This window comes from Crinia signifera, chromosome 19 (assembly GCF_055691185.1).
Source record: "Crinia signifera chromosome 19, ASM5569118v1, whole genome shotgun sequence".
Classification (NCBI taxonomy): domain Eukaryota; kingdom Metazoa; phylum Chordata; class Amphibia; order Anura; family Myobatrachidae; genus Crinia; species Crinia signifera.
Genome location: NC_139226.1, coordinates 115,849,805 through 115,866,056, shown reverse-complemented (window position 1 = coordinate 115,866,056; position 16,252 = coordinate 115,849,805).

The following is a 16,252-nucleotide window of genomic DNA, read 5'->3' as shown; positions in this document are numbered from 1 at the left end:
TTAATTCTTGTGAAACACCTAAAGGGTTAACAAACTTCCAAAATGCTGTTTTGAATACTGTGAGGGGTGCAGTTTTTGAAATGGCATCATTTATGGGGGTGTCTCACATACAAGTCCCTCAAAGTCACATCAAAACTGAACTGGTCCCTAAAAAAAATCAGTGTTTGAAATTTTCTTGAAAATTTGAGAATTTGCTATTCATATTTTAAGCCTCCTAGTGTCCAAAAAAATTAAAAGGAGGTTGAAATAATGATGGAAACATAAAGTAGACATATGGTCTATGTTAGTTATTAACTATTTTGAGTGGTATGATTATTTGTCTCACAAGCAGAAAATGTAACATTTTTAAAATTGCTAAATTTTCCATTTTTTTACGACATTTTGGTATTTTTCACAAACAAAACACAGACTGTATCGACCCAAATTTACCACTAACTTGAAGTACAATGTGTCACGAGAAAACAATCTCAAAATCACTGGGATAAGTAAAAGCAAAAAAAAGTTATCCCCACTTAAGTGATACATGTCAGATTTGAAAAAAAGGGCTCTGTCAGGAAGGCAAAAACAGGCTGCGGCGGGAAGGGGTTAAAGACAAGTGGTAAACATTCACAGTTTTGTGCTACCTTTAACATAAAAACAAAATTTTATATATATATATATATATATATATATATCTTCATACCTTGTTAACCATTTCACTGAAACTACTATCGTTCATACAAATGGAACAATGTACAAACATACAATCTTTAACAAAACATTTAGCATAGGACAAAAAATGTAAATTAATAATACAGGGTAGGGAGGAGAGAAAGCAGATGTTCACAAAATTGTTGAGCATGAATAATTGGGGAAAAATGTAAACGATGGGTGTTGATTTTTCGGCATGTTAAAAATATCTAATAACCCTGCCCCATGCACTGATAAATAAAATTAGAATGATAAAAAAGGCAATGTTTATTGCCTTAAGGTCCACACAAAGAACGATCCAGAGGACAGATTATTAGATTTCCCATCAACTCACTGGTAGCTTCCCGATAGCTCATGGACAAACAATGTGGTAAGTTTATACATGACTTAAGATACCACCGGAGCCTGTAAATGGGGCAGATTTATTAAGCTTGGAGAATGGATAAACTGGAGATAAAGCAGAGAAAAGGTAAAAGGAGATAAAGCACCAGCCAATCAACTCCCAACTGTCTTTTTCAAACACAGCTGATTGGCTGGTGCTTTATCTCCTTTTACCTTTTCTCCGCTTTATCTCCAGTTTATCTCTTCTCCAAGCTTAATAAATCTGCCCCAATATTACAAGCAGCAGGTAAGATCACAGGATTAAAGGAATGATCTGCAGAAATGCGCATGACAGTTAAGGGCCCTACATATGCAGAGATGTGTGCCAGAGATACATAACGGGAGATTCAGCACAAGAGATTTCACTCTTGTGGCTCATTTCAGACAATGAGCCACATACAGAGAGATTTGTGTCAGAGATTCATAATGGGAGATTCAGCACGGGAGATTTCTAATCTGTCACAGAAAGTGAAGAAACGTTGGTGGTACAGTGGGAACGGACATAAAAAAAATACTTACCAAGTCCGGGGTCCAGCGTCTCGTCCTGTCATAGACAATAATTTTGTAAAATAAAAAATGGCATGGGGTCCCCCCCCCCAGGCATGACCAGCCCCGGGCTTTTTGAGTGGTCCTGGTTCCCAAAATCCAGAGGACAAAGTGTGTGGGGTCCCCCGGATCTTGGGGACCAGCACCAGGCTCTTGAGCTGGCCCTGGTTTCCAAAATACGGGGGACAAAATGAATAGGGGTCCCCCATATTTTGGAGACCAGCACCAGGCTCCACTAGCAGGGGGTGTAATGCCATAGCCAGGGGACACGCTTGATGGTGTCCCGTGGCCAAAGCATTACCCACCCTAACTAGTCAGCCCAGGCCGGGAGTTTTTGGGGAGGTGGGGACCCCCCAAATAAGGGGGTCCCCCCTCTCCAGGGCACCCCAGGCCTGGGCTGCAGCCCGGGGCTATCCCCTGCACCCCTGGGCGGTAGGTGCAGGGTTGATAGCTTAACAATAATATTGTCTTTTACAGTAGGACTACAGGTCCCAGCAAGCCTGCCCCACATGCTGGCACTTGGGAGAACCACAGGTACCAGCATGTGGGGCATTAAAGGCCAGTCGGTACCTATAGCCCCCCTGTAAAGGAAATATTAAAATAAAACACAAACACAGATGTTTTAGTATTTTATTAACTGCATCTGGTCTTCACCCAGGGGGGCTCCTGCCCCCCCCCCGGGCTTCTGCGGTGTCTTCACCTGGGGGGCAGCGGCTCCCTAAGCTCTTTTGCATGGCCGCTGCCTCCCAGGGCTTCTGCCTCTTCATCTGTGTTCTTCACCTGGGGGCGGCGGCCTTTTAAGCTCTTTTGCATTGGCCGCGCCTCCCAGGACTTCGGGAGCTCTTCTCTCCTCCGCCGTCGGACTGACTGCCCCTACCCTGTCTCGAGCTGGCTAATATAGCCAGCTCGAGCGGGCGGGGCAATGACACGGCGAGCCGTGATTGGCTGGCCGCGGCCATTTTGAAATTTGAATTTTTTTTTACATTTTCATCCCGACGCCGCCGCGCTGCCGCCGAGAGGAGAGGTGGGGGTGGCGATGGGGATGGGTGCTACTGGTGGTGGGGGAGGGGGGTCAGGGGTGGCGGCGGCGGGTTCTGCAGTCGCTCGCCCTGCTCATCTGCCCGCAGCCACACATGCGGGAGATGAGCAGGAGCTTTCTGAGCGACTGCTCTGAATTGAACAGCCCGTCCGTTCTGAATCTATGACAGATTCAGAACGGCGGGTGCGCGCATGTAAATCGCTGTGTGGGCTATATACACAGCAATTTACATGCATTTTCTGAGCGATTTGTTAGAATCGCTCAGAAAATGCCTGAATATCGTGCTGTATGTGGGGCCCATTACAGTGTATGGACAACAAACGATTTGCACATTTATGAACGATTTGTCGTTTAGATGCACTGGAAAATGCTAAATTTTTCAGAAAAAAAAGTCTGTGTGGTGACTTTTAGACACTAGGTTGGCCCTATATCAGGCATTACCAACCATGGCACACGAACAGTGCATGTTTTAGTGATATCCAGGCATCAGCACAGATGACTATTAGTGCCTCAGGTATTTTTATTTAGCCTGTGAAGCATGTATATCACGAAAACATGCACTGTTGGTGTGCCATGAGGACCATGGTTAGAAATGCTTGCTCTATACAGTACATGATTATAGATGGTATTATTGATTAACTGTAGAAGAAAATAAGTGAATTTGAAATGACATATATGCAACCTTGAAATAATAGGTACTGAACCTTTCTAATGGATATAATAGAACAAAATATGTATAAATTTCCAGTCTAAACCAGTGGTTCTCAAACTGCGTGACATGGCACACAGAGGTGCAGTGGGAAACTTGCAGGGATAACTCAGGTTGTGGTCAAGGACCAATTCTAATTATTTTGATTCAATGGAATAGGCAAATCCAGTGCTGGTGGATGGTGATCATAAAACACGTGGACAAACAAAAGCAAATCCTGTCCCTCACCATGTAAATGTACCTAAGGTTGACATAAAAACACATTGAATATATTTTTCGCAATTTCTCAACCAACCAACTTTTGGGCTAGAAGTGCCACTAAAAAACTTCAGATACTGTAAAGCCCCCCATACATTAGCCCGACTTGTCCTAGGGACAAGTCGGACCCGATTTCCCCGGCAGCTCCCCGGGAGATTTCCATCATGATAAGGCACTTGATGTGCCAAGTTGTGCATATGATAAATCGCCATGCGATTTATCATATAAAACTCCCGGGGAGCTGCAGGGGGAGAGCGGGGTGAGGGACACTGGGGAGCAACAGGGGGGGAGCCGGGCATTGTAGCTGTCAAATAGGCAGCGGGCGGTGGGGGGGCGCTGGAGAGCCGGGCTGGGGACACAGGCAGCAGCGGGCGGGGGTGGACGCCGGTGAACGAGCTGGCCGGGCGCAGCATGACCGGGGACGGGGAGAACGCTGCAAGAAAAAAAAAAAAAACATTACAAATGAATTGGAAGCCAGTGATTGGCTGAGAGCTCTCTCAGCCAATTGCTGATTGGCTGAGAGAGCTCTCTCAGCCAATCACTGGCTTCCAATTCATTTGTAATGGGTTTTTTTTCTTGCAGCGTTCTCCCCGTCCCCGGTCATGCTGCGCCCGGCCAGCTCTGTTCACCGGCGTCCACCCCCGCCCGCTGCTGCCTGTGTCCCCAGCCCGGCTCTCCAGCATCGCCCTCCCCAGCGTCTGTCACCGCTGACGCTGCCCGCTCTCCCCCTGCCTGGCTCTGGCGTCCCCCGCCCGGAGGCTGCACATAAGATTTAGGAAATCTTATGTGCAGCCGGTCCGACTGCCCGACTCCGATCCGATGCGCACGGGACCGCGCATCGGGGGGGCTGTCAAACCATGCGATTTGGGCCGATTTCATGGCCCGATTCATCCGAATCGGGTGAAATCGTGCCCAAATCGTATAGTGTATGGGGGCCATTAGGCTACAGTATTCACAAAAGTTTTAGAACTACTGCTCTAAAACATTGGTTATCTAAATATAAAGATAACAAGTAAACTTTCTACAGGTCAAACAGCAGATGCACAGGTGTATTCATTGTTCACTGGAACATTTTACAAGGTGAGGAGGCATGTAAAATAGGAACCATTTGTGGGCCTGAGTACAGTGATAGATCACATTTGTTTACACAAAGTAAACATTTAATGATTGGCAAGATAAAAACAGCAGACATGAAATACAAAAGCACAGGCTTAAGTTTAACTTAATACTGTATATTAATATAATTATGGAATCATTTTTGATTATATAGGTTTTAAAATGGAATGTGTGAAGCGTGACCGACTTTTTCCAGGTGTGTTCAAAACGAAAACAACTCTTATCAGATAATGTTTATTAAGAGCACTTTATGATTATGGATTTAAATAATGACAAAATAAAGTTTACTTTTTAGCGATCTTTTTAGAACCCTGCACCTTTAAAAATGTGTGCAGTTCCTCTTCCCTGCCTGGGGTGTCACTCTTCTGGTGATTCTCAGCACACTCTTGTCTGTATCTTGGTGCTTATATACAAACCAGAGTGTGCTGAGTATCAGCAGTACAGAGTGACACCCCAGCCAGGGAAGAGAAACTGCACAAATTTTTAAAGGTGCAGGGTGCTAGAATGAACACTACTTTTACTGTACAGGTGAGGCATTCATGTCTGATGTAATAACATGCAGTTTGAAAGTGGAAGAAATGTAGCTCATTTTGGTATACTAAAGGGGCATAGACACGGTGAGATTTAGAGTAGGCCAGATTTGTGCCATGTGATTTTCCTAAACCTGTAGACATGGCCGGTTTTAAATACGGACGATTTTGACTATACTACAATATATCGTTTTAAATATTGGCTGGGTGTGCAATATAGTAAAATTTTGCTTGCAATACGGACACATTTGGAGCGCTTACCAACATTGTACGATTTGAACCATACAGGCTAAACTAGTAGTTAAAATATCATTGTGTGTACGGCATGATTGTCAGCTTGAAAATTGATAAAAAAAAAAGACGCCACAATAGTTGAGTTTTTCATTTTCAGTTAGTGTACAGACATTCTGTCAATGACTTTCTGCGTTACGTCCAGCAGATAAGGTTTTCAATTCTGAGAGCCGTAGAAATCTGGGAAGAGAAGGAAAGTCTGCATGAGTCAAGTTGGGATGTAATGAGATAGTAATATCTGTGACTTTAATGCTGCCTGCACAACATAGTTGAAAGGACAACAGAGGGTGTCCGTCCCCTGCAATATGCTAATTTCCAAAACAAATCGTGGAAGTCGCTGTAGTTTCTTAATTTACTATTGCTGAAAAGAAAATGAATAGTAGCTCAAGCGAAATCTTGAGGATTGCTGCAGCATGGACACAATCTTTTGTGAACAAAAAGCTGAATGCAGATTATAAGGGAATCACATGTTGAACAGGATCATTTGACATCCTGGAAATCACAATAAATCCAATGCAGGCAATTAACTGATAAAGTGGTCCAGAACAATTTTTCACAAGTATCACAAGGGAGTGAACTGGTTCAGGAGTCTGCTGATCCTACCAGGCTGATCGTAAGTGCTACCTAAAAGCATTCAAGGCAGTTTCCCTTACTCTCTAAAGAGAGCTAAGCAATATATTACCACCCAGTAACAACACAGGCATTTATTGGTGTACATACCAGAATTTCCTAAATAACATAACATGCGCACCTAAGATGAGTCCACAGGATCACTGACCACAGTGTACACAAAACTGAGAATACAGTGCTGGAAAAGCATGGAGACGCGCCATATTACCTCTCACAGCAAGATCTTGCAATTCAAGATCAACTGCAATTCTCCCAGTGGTATCTGGTATAACTTGGTATTGCAGACAGGAAGATTCCATGCTCACATTATAGAGGCAACTTTGGACCGGCTATGTGTAAAAGGTGATTGTTTTTCTTTTTAAATGGTCTTAATTTTTATCAATTTTTTTTATCTATTTTTCACACTCACATGAATTATGTTTTGGGAATACTTTTTTTTTCTGTGTATGCTATTTTGTATATTGTATGCAACATGGTCCATGTGCATAAAACCCACATTGCACAGAGGGAATGATTAATAAAAGCACAAACGCAAGTTAAACTACATTTTACATAGTGATTTAGCATGAGAAAAATCGGAATGACTGCACGTAGTGACCAAAAGCTGTGGCATATATGAAAGGATGTTGCTGTTTTGAGGATGGGGCAGTGCCATCCTGCAATCCTGGAATGGAGGCTAGTCAATTACATTTTCTGTGAGTGAACAAGCCAGGGTCTGCATAGGAGGAAGATTTCTTCACCTGGCAAACTGTCAGGACGTTACCATTGTGAGAAACCTTTATGCTGGTAACATTGTAAACGATGGGTGCAAAGGGGATCGAATCAGACGCAGAGACTGGTAAAACTGAAACACCTTTGTTCTGCGAATGGCCAATATGCATCACTTATCCCAATGGGAAATGCGTGCAAAAGGATCAACCAGAGGTGAAATTGCTGGGGCTTCAAACATGGAAGCCAACAGGAGCTGAATGGAGAGGTTGTGGCTAGCTCAACTTGCGTTTTTGTAACAAAACAGAAGTTACTATCCAACCTCACTCCTCCAAATCAACATGGACATAGAGGAGAAAAATAACCTGTGGCGAGTTAAGCAAGCCCGCAAAAGGGCAAATTGTTCCTCTTTGAGGTACTAGGAAAAAAAAAAGGGATGAGCGCTTAAAGAGGACATCCTCTAAAAGTGCAGAGAAGGAAGACCAGGTCACTAGTAGTCAGAGGTACTTTGAAAAATAGAGTATTTTAGCCTTGGGGCTAAAGGAAAAAACGGGCGCCTACTGGGGTGGTGTGTCAAGCTGCTCCTACTGGGGGGGGGGGGGGGGGGGGGGAGAATGTCAAAACCCCTAAGAGGGTACACGTAAATCAAAAAGGTGGCGTGCTAGAAATGGATCAGTTTAGTGAACAGTATTTATTAGTATAAAACATATAATTAATCAATGTTCATTCTAGCATCCACCATATTTGAAATCTATGCAGTTAATCTTCCCCGTCTGCTGTGGTGTTTCTAGCACATGTCAGGTTTGCATATCAGTGCTGATATACAGACCACACTGTGCTAGAAGCAATTCAGCAGACAGCGACACCCTAGGCGGGGAAGAGGAACTGCATAGGTTTTCAAATATGGCGGGTGCTAGAATGAACACTACTTAATTCATGTGTATAAAAAAATAGACAGTTTTTAAATTATTAAAACATAAACATATATAGTATTCAATGTAAAAATAAAAATGGGGCAATCAAAGCTTGGACACATATAGGTTGGAATCGCGTTGTGTCCCTTTGCAAAGTTGGTTATAAATGTTCAGTTTACCCAGGATGGGTCCATTGTGTGATTAGAGTACAAATCCATTAACCTTGCAGGGACACAAACGCAATTCCAACTTATAAGTATACAACATTTGATTGCCCCATTTTTATATTGAGTACTATAGATGTTTGTTTAAATAATTTTTAAACTGTCTATTTTTTTTATACCCATGCATATGCATGTTTTATACTAATATACTGTTTAATATTAGCACCCAACTGATCCATTTCTAGAGCTCAACCTTTTTTTGGGTCACAGGTACATTGTAAAAGGGGATTTTTGTAAGAACTTACCGTTCGAACCCCTTTCTCTGAGTCCAGTCCGGTGACACAGCTTACCTTGGGATGTAGAGGGGTCCGCCAGGAGCCAGGCACCTATGCTTCAAACTTTGGGAGCAGGCTCCTCCCTTCTGCATCCCATCATGCCTCAGTTCGACTTCAAAAGCACACTAGGATACATAACTCAGAACAATGCCTGAACATCTTTATATATATATATATATATATATTTTTTTTTTTTTTTTTAAGGCAACATAACATTAACCATAACATGGCAACACATGAACGGTACACTTAACTGAGCGTAAGGGAGGGATCGCTGTGTCACCGGACTCGACTCAGAGAAAGGGGTTCGAACGGTAAGTTCTTACAAAAATCCCCTTTTCTCTTTCGTCCAGTCCGGTGACACAGCTAACCTTGGGACGTTCACGCGCCGGTCCTTTGGGAGGGTACGCTCAGACCAGCAGTTCTCATCACTGCCCGTCCGAATGAAGCGTCCTCCGACGCGAACTCATGGAACCTGTAAAATTTGGTAAAGGTATGAACAGAGGACCAGGTGGCAGCCCTACACAACTGCTCCGCCGTAGCCCCATGGCGCACCGCCCAGGAAGAAGCAACCGACCTGGTAGTGTGTGCATTAATACGAGATGGAACAGGTCTACCCGCTTTACAGTAGGCAAAGGCAATGGTAGATCGTAACCAACGTGCGATGGTCTGCTTGGATGCAGGCCACCCAATCTTATGCACATCATATAGCACCAAGAGCAAATCCGATTTGCGAAAGTCCTTTACCCTCTCAATGTATATCCACAAGGCGCGGACAACATCCAATCTCTTCATTTTGTCCCTATTTTTAACCCCTTCTGGGGGAACAAAAACTGGAAGTACAATATCCTGGTTCAAATGAAAAGACGTCACTACCTTAGGTAGGAATTTTGGAACTGTGCGTAACACAGCCCTGTCATCATGAAAAATCAAAAACGGTGACTTACATGACAAAGCACCCAACTCTGACACACGTCTGGCTGATGCAATAGCCAATAAAAAAGTAAGTTTCCATGTTACGTACTTCAATTCCGCAGATCTAAGCGGTTCAAAAGGAGGATTCTGTAGCATGGATAGAACCAAAGACAGATCCCAAGGTGCCACCGGCTGCTTATAAGATGGTTTGAGTCTAGCAACTCCTTGTAAGAATGTCTGAACCTCCGGCAACAAAGCTACCCTTTTTTGAAAAAATATGGATAAGGCCGATAGCTGTACTTTTAACGATTGCAGACTAAGGCCTGAAGAAAAACCATCCTGCAAGAAATTCAAAAGTCTAGACAAATTGAATCTGGAGGTGTGCAGCTTCTGTCTCTCACACCATCTAATGTAGATTTTCCATACCCTATGGTAGTTAGCCGCAGACACTGGCTTGCGGGCCCTCAACATGGTCTGTATAACCTCATCAGAAAACCCCTTTTTCTTCAATAAGGAGGTTTCAAAAGCCACGCCGTCAAACTTAGACGAGCTGGGTCCTCGTGAAGGAACGGGCCTTGCAACAACAGGTCCTGCCTTAGAGGTAGTTTCCAGGACTCCTTCGACAACCTCAGTACAGTGGAGTACCAAGACCTCCTGGGCCAGTTTGGAGCAATCAGAATTGCTCGTACCTTTTGGTCCCTTATCTTCCTCAAGACTCTCTGCAACATGGGCAAAGGTGGAAAGATGTACACCATCTGGAACTCCCACGGAACTGTCATGGCGTCCACCGCCCAAGCAGTCGGATCCCTTACTCGGGAGCAAAACGTCTGAACCTGACGGTTCGATCTCGTTGCCATAAGGTCTATGTCTGGGAGACCCCAACGACTGACCCCAACCCTGGTTCTATACTCAGCAGCACTGACCGTAGAGATTCCATGCGAAAGTGATCCACCCAGAGATGAGCATTCAAAGATTTTAAGTTTAGAATGGGCCTGAAAGACCCGTCTGGCTTGGGAACCAAAAAGAGTATTGAATAAAACCCTTTTCTTCTCTCCCCTAGGGGCACTGGAATAACTACCCCCTTCTCCTCTAGAGATATGGCTGCTGCCAAAAGAGAAGCTCTGAGGGAGGCTGTCCTTGGTAAGGGCGTTGGAAGGAATCTGTGAGGGGGCGGGCCTCTCAGTTTTATCCGATATCCTTCTGAAACAATGGAAAGCACCCACGGATCGTCCGTGACTACCTTCCAACTGTCCTGAAACTGCAGGAGCCGACCCCCTACCCTGATTCCAGAACAGGGAGTCTCCGCCCCGTCATGCCGAGGGTTTGTCCTCCCCCTTGGCAACGTGCTTCTTATTAAAGGCGCCAAACCTGGACTTGGAAGCCCTACCTCTGCCGGCTTGAAATCTTCCCCGGCCTGACTGACCTCTGCCAGATGCTCCCCCCCTAAAGGAGGGCCGAAAGGACTGCTTAAACACTCCAAACTTCGACCCAGTAGACTTTGAAGTAGTAGGAAGAAAGGTGCTCTTACCACCCGTTGCCTGTTTGATTATCTCATCCAATTCAGAACCAAACAACAACTCCCCTTTAAAGGGAATATTCTCTAAGGATTTCTTGGACTCACTATCTGCGTCCCAAGCTTTTAACCAGAGAGCCCTTCTGGCCGTGACAGACGTGACCGAGACTTTTGACGCCATCTTGGCGCCCTCCTCACTGGCCTCACCAATGTACTCCGCGGCACACTTTAACTTTTCAACCATGGCCAAAGCTTCAGCATCATGCTGCAGATGACTCTCCAATGACTCAGTCCACTTGATCATGGCCTTAGCCACCCAAGCCGAGGCAATGATGGGCCTCATAGTGAAACCCACTCCCTCAAAAACTGCCTTTAAACAGCCTTCTACCTTTTTGTCTACCGGATCTTTAAAAGCCGCGCCACCCTGCACTGGAAGTGCCGTGGCTTTTGACAATCTGGCCACGGAGGAGTCCACCAACGGAACTTTCTCCCACACCTTAACATGATTCTCCGGCATGGGATACATGTTTGCATATTTTTTTGCCATCAATAGCCTCTTGTCCGGGGCCTTGCCAGCCTCACCCAGCAGAGCCACCATGCCCTCATCTGATGGGAAAGAAACTGGTTCCTTTTTACTCCGCTTAAACACACACTGTGTAGAGGACTTTTCCTCTACAGGTAAATCCAATGCCTGTTTGACGGCCCAAATGAGGTCCTCAATGCCAGAGGCTGAGAAATCTGCTTCCTCCCCCTGTGACCAAGTTAAATCCTCTTCCTCCACATCATCATCATCAGCATATACTGGAGGAACCACTGGGGACCCCTGCCGTAGCATAAATTCATCAGAAACCTTTGTGAATTGCTCCAAAAGGGAAGACATTTTATGCACCCCCTGAGCAGTATCCTGCATAGTCTGCAGCAATATGGGGTCTCCCTGTGAAAGGGGAAGAGATCCCTGAGATGAGGGAATAGGACCTGGTGATCCTACTAACGATCCCCTCTGCCTGTTTAAAGCCTCTGCCAAAGCTTTTACAGACTGTCCCAAAGCCACAGCCCAGGCCGGCTCAGCCTCCCTGGGACTTGTGGTGCGAGTTCCACAGGGGACAGCTTCACAGGAAGGGCACAATTCCCCCTGGTCCAACTGTTCAACCGACATATTTACATTACATTTTTTGCAATGATAAAACATCTCAAGCGCTCCCTCCCCAGCAACAGAACTGCACTCGTCTGCCATGATAATATCAAAGAATTAAACACTGCACAACGTTCAGGCAAAGTCACAGAGTAATGCACCAAGTGTACTTATCTGTGTTCCTGTTGCTAGCGATACAGTGGAGGAAGCGTTCTCCAGAGAAACTTCTGAGCAGGCTCTGTCTTTCTCAGCTCCGCAGCAAGCACAGAGTAATGGCGCCAGAAACGAGTGGAAGAGTCCAATCTTCCTAATAGTGAGGGAAGTCGCGCTTTTGGCGCCAAATCCCCTTCAGGCGCACCCACCGTGTCTCTCTCTCATCTCCAGTGACTCCCCCTCTAGGGATCACTTGGAGTTGCCCAGAAACGCTGGGCGTCCTGTAAGGAGCTTCAACTCCCCTGGGGGATTTCAGCTCCCAAACCGTTAAAGATGGCGTCTGCCATCGCTGGAGGACCCTTCCCCAAGATCCCCTTCTAGCAAGGCGCTGGATGGGGTCCCCCGTGGCCCAGGACCAGTCTCCGTCTGAGCGGAGCTCAGCGCTGTGCAGAGCGCACATTCTCCCTGAATGTACCTCTCTGCACACAGGACGCGCTTCTGTCTGTGTCCTGCTGCGCTCTCAGCATGTAATGACTTCCACAGAAGTCCTATGCTGGCAAAACCTGCACTATAAGTTAAGAAAATAATAAAAACCTAACTAAAAAACCAAAGAATAAAAGTGTGGCTGCGCGCAGCCACTCAGCATTGCACCCACTCCTGTGGGCACCTAAACGAAACTGAGGCATGATGGGATGCAGAAGGGAGGAGCCTGCTCCCAAAGTTTGAAGCATAGGTGCCTGGCTCCTGGCGGACCCCTCTACATCCCAAGGTTAGCTGTGTCACCGGACTGGACGAAAGAGAAATATAGATTACACAGGAATAACGTGTTAAATGGCGTATGTTAAAAAAAATTATACCCATGACTTGCCACTGCAGCTTTCTTCACAATACATTCCCCACATTTGCGCAACATCTCCATGGAATGCCTTACCCTGCTTCACCATGCACTCGCTTTGTGTGCACACTTGTCCCGCACACCTGCTGTCAATATGCACCGTCACTGTGACCAATTGCCCTCAGTGTTTGAATGACCCTACCCCCCCATGCATCCTGACCTGCTCTAACCCCTATGCAACCTGCTTCCCCTATTTTGCATTACTGTCCCCACCACCTGTAACCCCCAATCCATATATAGTCCATAGCTGTGCTCACTCACCTTCACCCTCTTCCCCCCCCATGTGCCCCCACTGTGCAACATGCTCCCCATATGTGCCCCCACTGCGCAGCCTGCTTCGAAGCAGGCTGCACAGTAGGGGCACATGGGACCAGGCTGCAAAGTAGGGGCACATAGGGAAGCACATGGGGAGCAGTAGGGATGGTCATCTGTGCAGTCGCCATCTATGGCGAGTCTACACCCAGAAATCTATAGTCATAAACTATGTGATGGATAACCATCGATGGTTTTAGCTATCAATGGTTATCCATCACCATTGACTGAATGGCTGGAGGACCAATCAAAATGTGGGGGTAGGGCTTCATGGTGTTGGGGGCGGAGCTATGCTCAGTGTCCCGGCATCTTGAAGAGAAGAAAAAAAGAGAAACATTGTTTCTACTATGCCATCGATGTAGGAAAACCATCTGGCATCAATGGCAAAAGTATTTAACAATGGCCATAAGCCATAGATGACTCAAAATAATTGATTGTTTATGGCCGTTGATGACTGATGGTTTTCCTACATCGATGGCATAGCAGAAACAATGCTTTTTTTTTCTTTTCGTCAAGGTGCCGGGACACTGAGCATAGCCACGCCCCCAACCCCAGAACGGATTTTGAATGGTCCTACAGCCACTCAAAGGTGATGTATAACTATCGATTTCTTTTAGCAATCGATGGTTATCCATTACATAGTTTATAGAAACAGAATAGAGGTGCGCTACAAATGTCACCAATGATTATTTCAATCAATAAACACAAACATTTGATGTTACAGCATATATTGTTTCATCAGTAAAATAAATCCAATTTCTTAGTTAATAGTTTATGACCATTGATGGCAAGCATCGACTGCACCGATGGCCATCACTACTGCTCCCCATGTGCTCCCCCCTGTGCAGCCTGCCCCCCATGTGCTCCCCCCTGTGCAGCCTGCCCCCCATGTGCTCCCCCCTGTGCAGCCTGCTCCCCATATGTTCCCCCCTGTGCAGCCTGCTCCCCATATGCTCCCCCCTGTGCAGCCTGCTCCCCATATGCTCCCCCCTGTGCAGCCTGCTCCCCATATGCTCCCCCCTGTGCAGCCTGCTCCCCATATGCCCCCCCGCTGCAGCCTGCTCCCCATATGCCCCCCCCGCTGCAGCCTGCTCCCCATATGCTTGCCCCTCCAGCCCGCGCCCCATATGCCCCCCGCTGCAGCCTGCTCCCCATATGCCCCCCCCCGCTGCAGCCTGCTCCCCATATGCTTGCCCCTCCAGCCCGCGCCCCATATGCCCCCCGCTGCAGCCTGCTCCCCATATGCTTGACCCTCCAGCCTGCGCCCCATATGCCCCCCCCCGCTGCAGCCTGCTCCCCATATGCTTGCCCCTCCAGTCTGCGCCCCATATGCCCCCCCGCTGCAACCTGCTCCCCATATGCTTGCCCCTCCAGTCTGCTCCCCATATGCTTGCCCCTCCAGCCTGCGCCCCATATGGCCCCCCTTGTGCAGCCTGTTCACCATATGCTTACCCCTGCAGCATACTCCCCATATGTTCCCCCCCTGTGAAGCCTGCTCCCCATATGCTCCCCCCTGTGCTGCCTGCTCCCCATTTGCCCCCCCGCTGCAGCCTGCTCCCCATATGCTTGACCCTCCAGCCTGCGCCCCATATGCCCCCCCCGCTGCAGCCTGCTCCCCATATGCTTGCCCCTCCAGTCTGCGCCCCATATGCCCCCCCGCTGCAACCTGCTCCCCATATGCTTGCCCCTCCAGTCTGCTCCCCATATGCTTGCCCCTCCAGCCTGCGCCCCATATGGCCCCCCTTGTGCAGCCTGTTCACCATATGCTTACCCCTGCAGCATACTCCCCATATGTTCCCCCCCTGTGAAGCCTGCTCCCCATATGCTCCCCCCTGTGCTGCCTGCTCCCCATTTGCCCCCCCGCTGCAGCCTGCTCCCCATATGCTTGCCCCTCCAGCCTGCACCCCATATTCTTTCCCCTGCAGCCAGCGCCCCATATGGTCCCCCCTGTGCAGCCTGCTCCCCATATGCCCCCCCCCCCAGCCTGATACCCATATGCTTGCCCCTCCAGCCTGCGCCCCATATGGTCCCCCTTGTGCAGCCTGCTCCCCATATGCTACCCCCTGTGCAGCCTGCTCCCCATAAGCGCCCCATATGCTTGCCCCTCCAGCCAGCGCCCCATATGCTCCCCCCTGTGCAGCCTGCTCCCCATATGTTCCCCCCCTGTGAAGCCTGCTCCCCATATGCTCCCCCCTGTGCTGCCTGCTCCCCATTTGCCCCCCGCTGCACTCTGCTCCCCATATGCTTGCCCCTCCAGCCTGCGCCCCATATGGTCCCCCCTGTGCAGCCTGCTCCCCATATGCCCCCCCCCCCCAGCCTGCTCCCCATATGCTTGCCCCTCCAGCCAGCGCCCCATATGCTCCCCCCTGTGCAGCCTGCTCCCCATATGCTCCCCCATGTGCTGCCTGCTCCCCATTTGCCCCCCGCTGCAGCCTGCTCCCCATATGCTTGCCCCTCCAGCCTGCACCCCATATTCTTTCCCCTGCAGCCAGCGCCCCATATGGTCCCCCCTGTGCAGCCTGCTCCCCATATGCCCCCCCCAGCCTGATACCCATATGCTTGCCCCTCCAGCCTGCGCCCCATATGGTCCCCCTTGTGCAGCCTGCTCCCCATATGCTACCCCCTGTGCAGCCTGCTCCCCATAAGCACCCCATATGCTTGCCCCTCCAGCCAGCACCCCATATGCTCCCCCCTGTGCAGCCTGCTCCCCATATGTTCCCCCCCTGTGAAGCCTGCTCCCCATATGCTCCCCCCTGTGCTGCCTGCTCCCCATTTGCCCCCCGCTGCAGCCTGCTCCCCATATGCTTGCCCCTCCAGCCTGCGCCCCATATGGTCCCCCCTGTGCAGCCTGCTCCCCATATGCCCCCCCCCCCAGCCTGATACCCATATGCTTGCCCCTCCAGCCAGCGCCCCATATGCTCCCCCCTGTGCAGCCTGCTCCCCATATGTTCCCCCCCTGTGAAGCCTGCTCCCCATATGCTCCCCCCTGTGCTGCCTGCTCCCCATTTGCCCCCCGCTGCA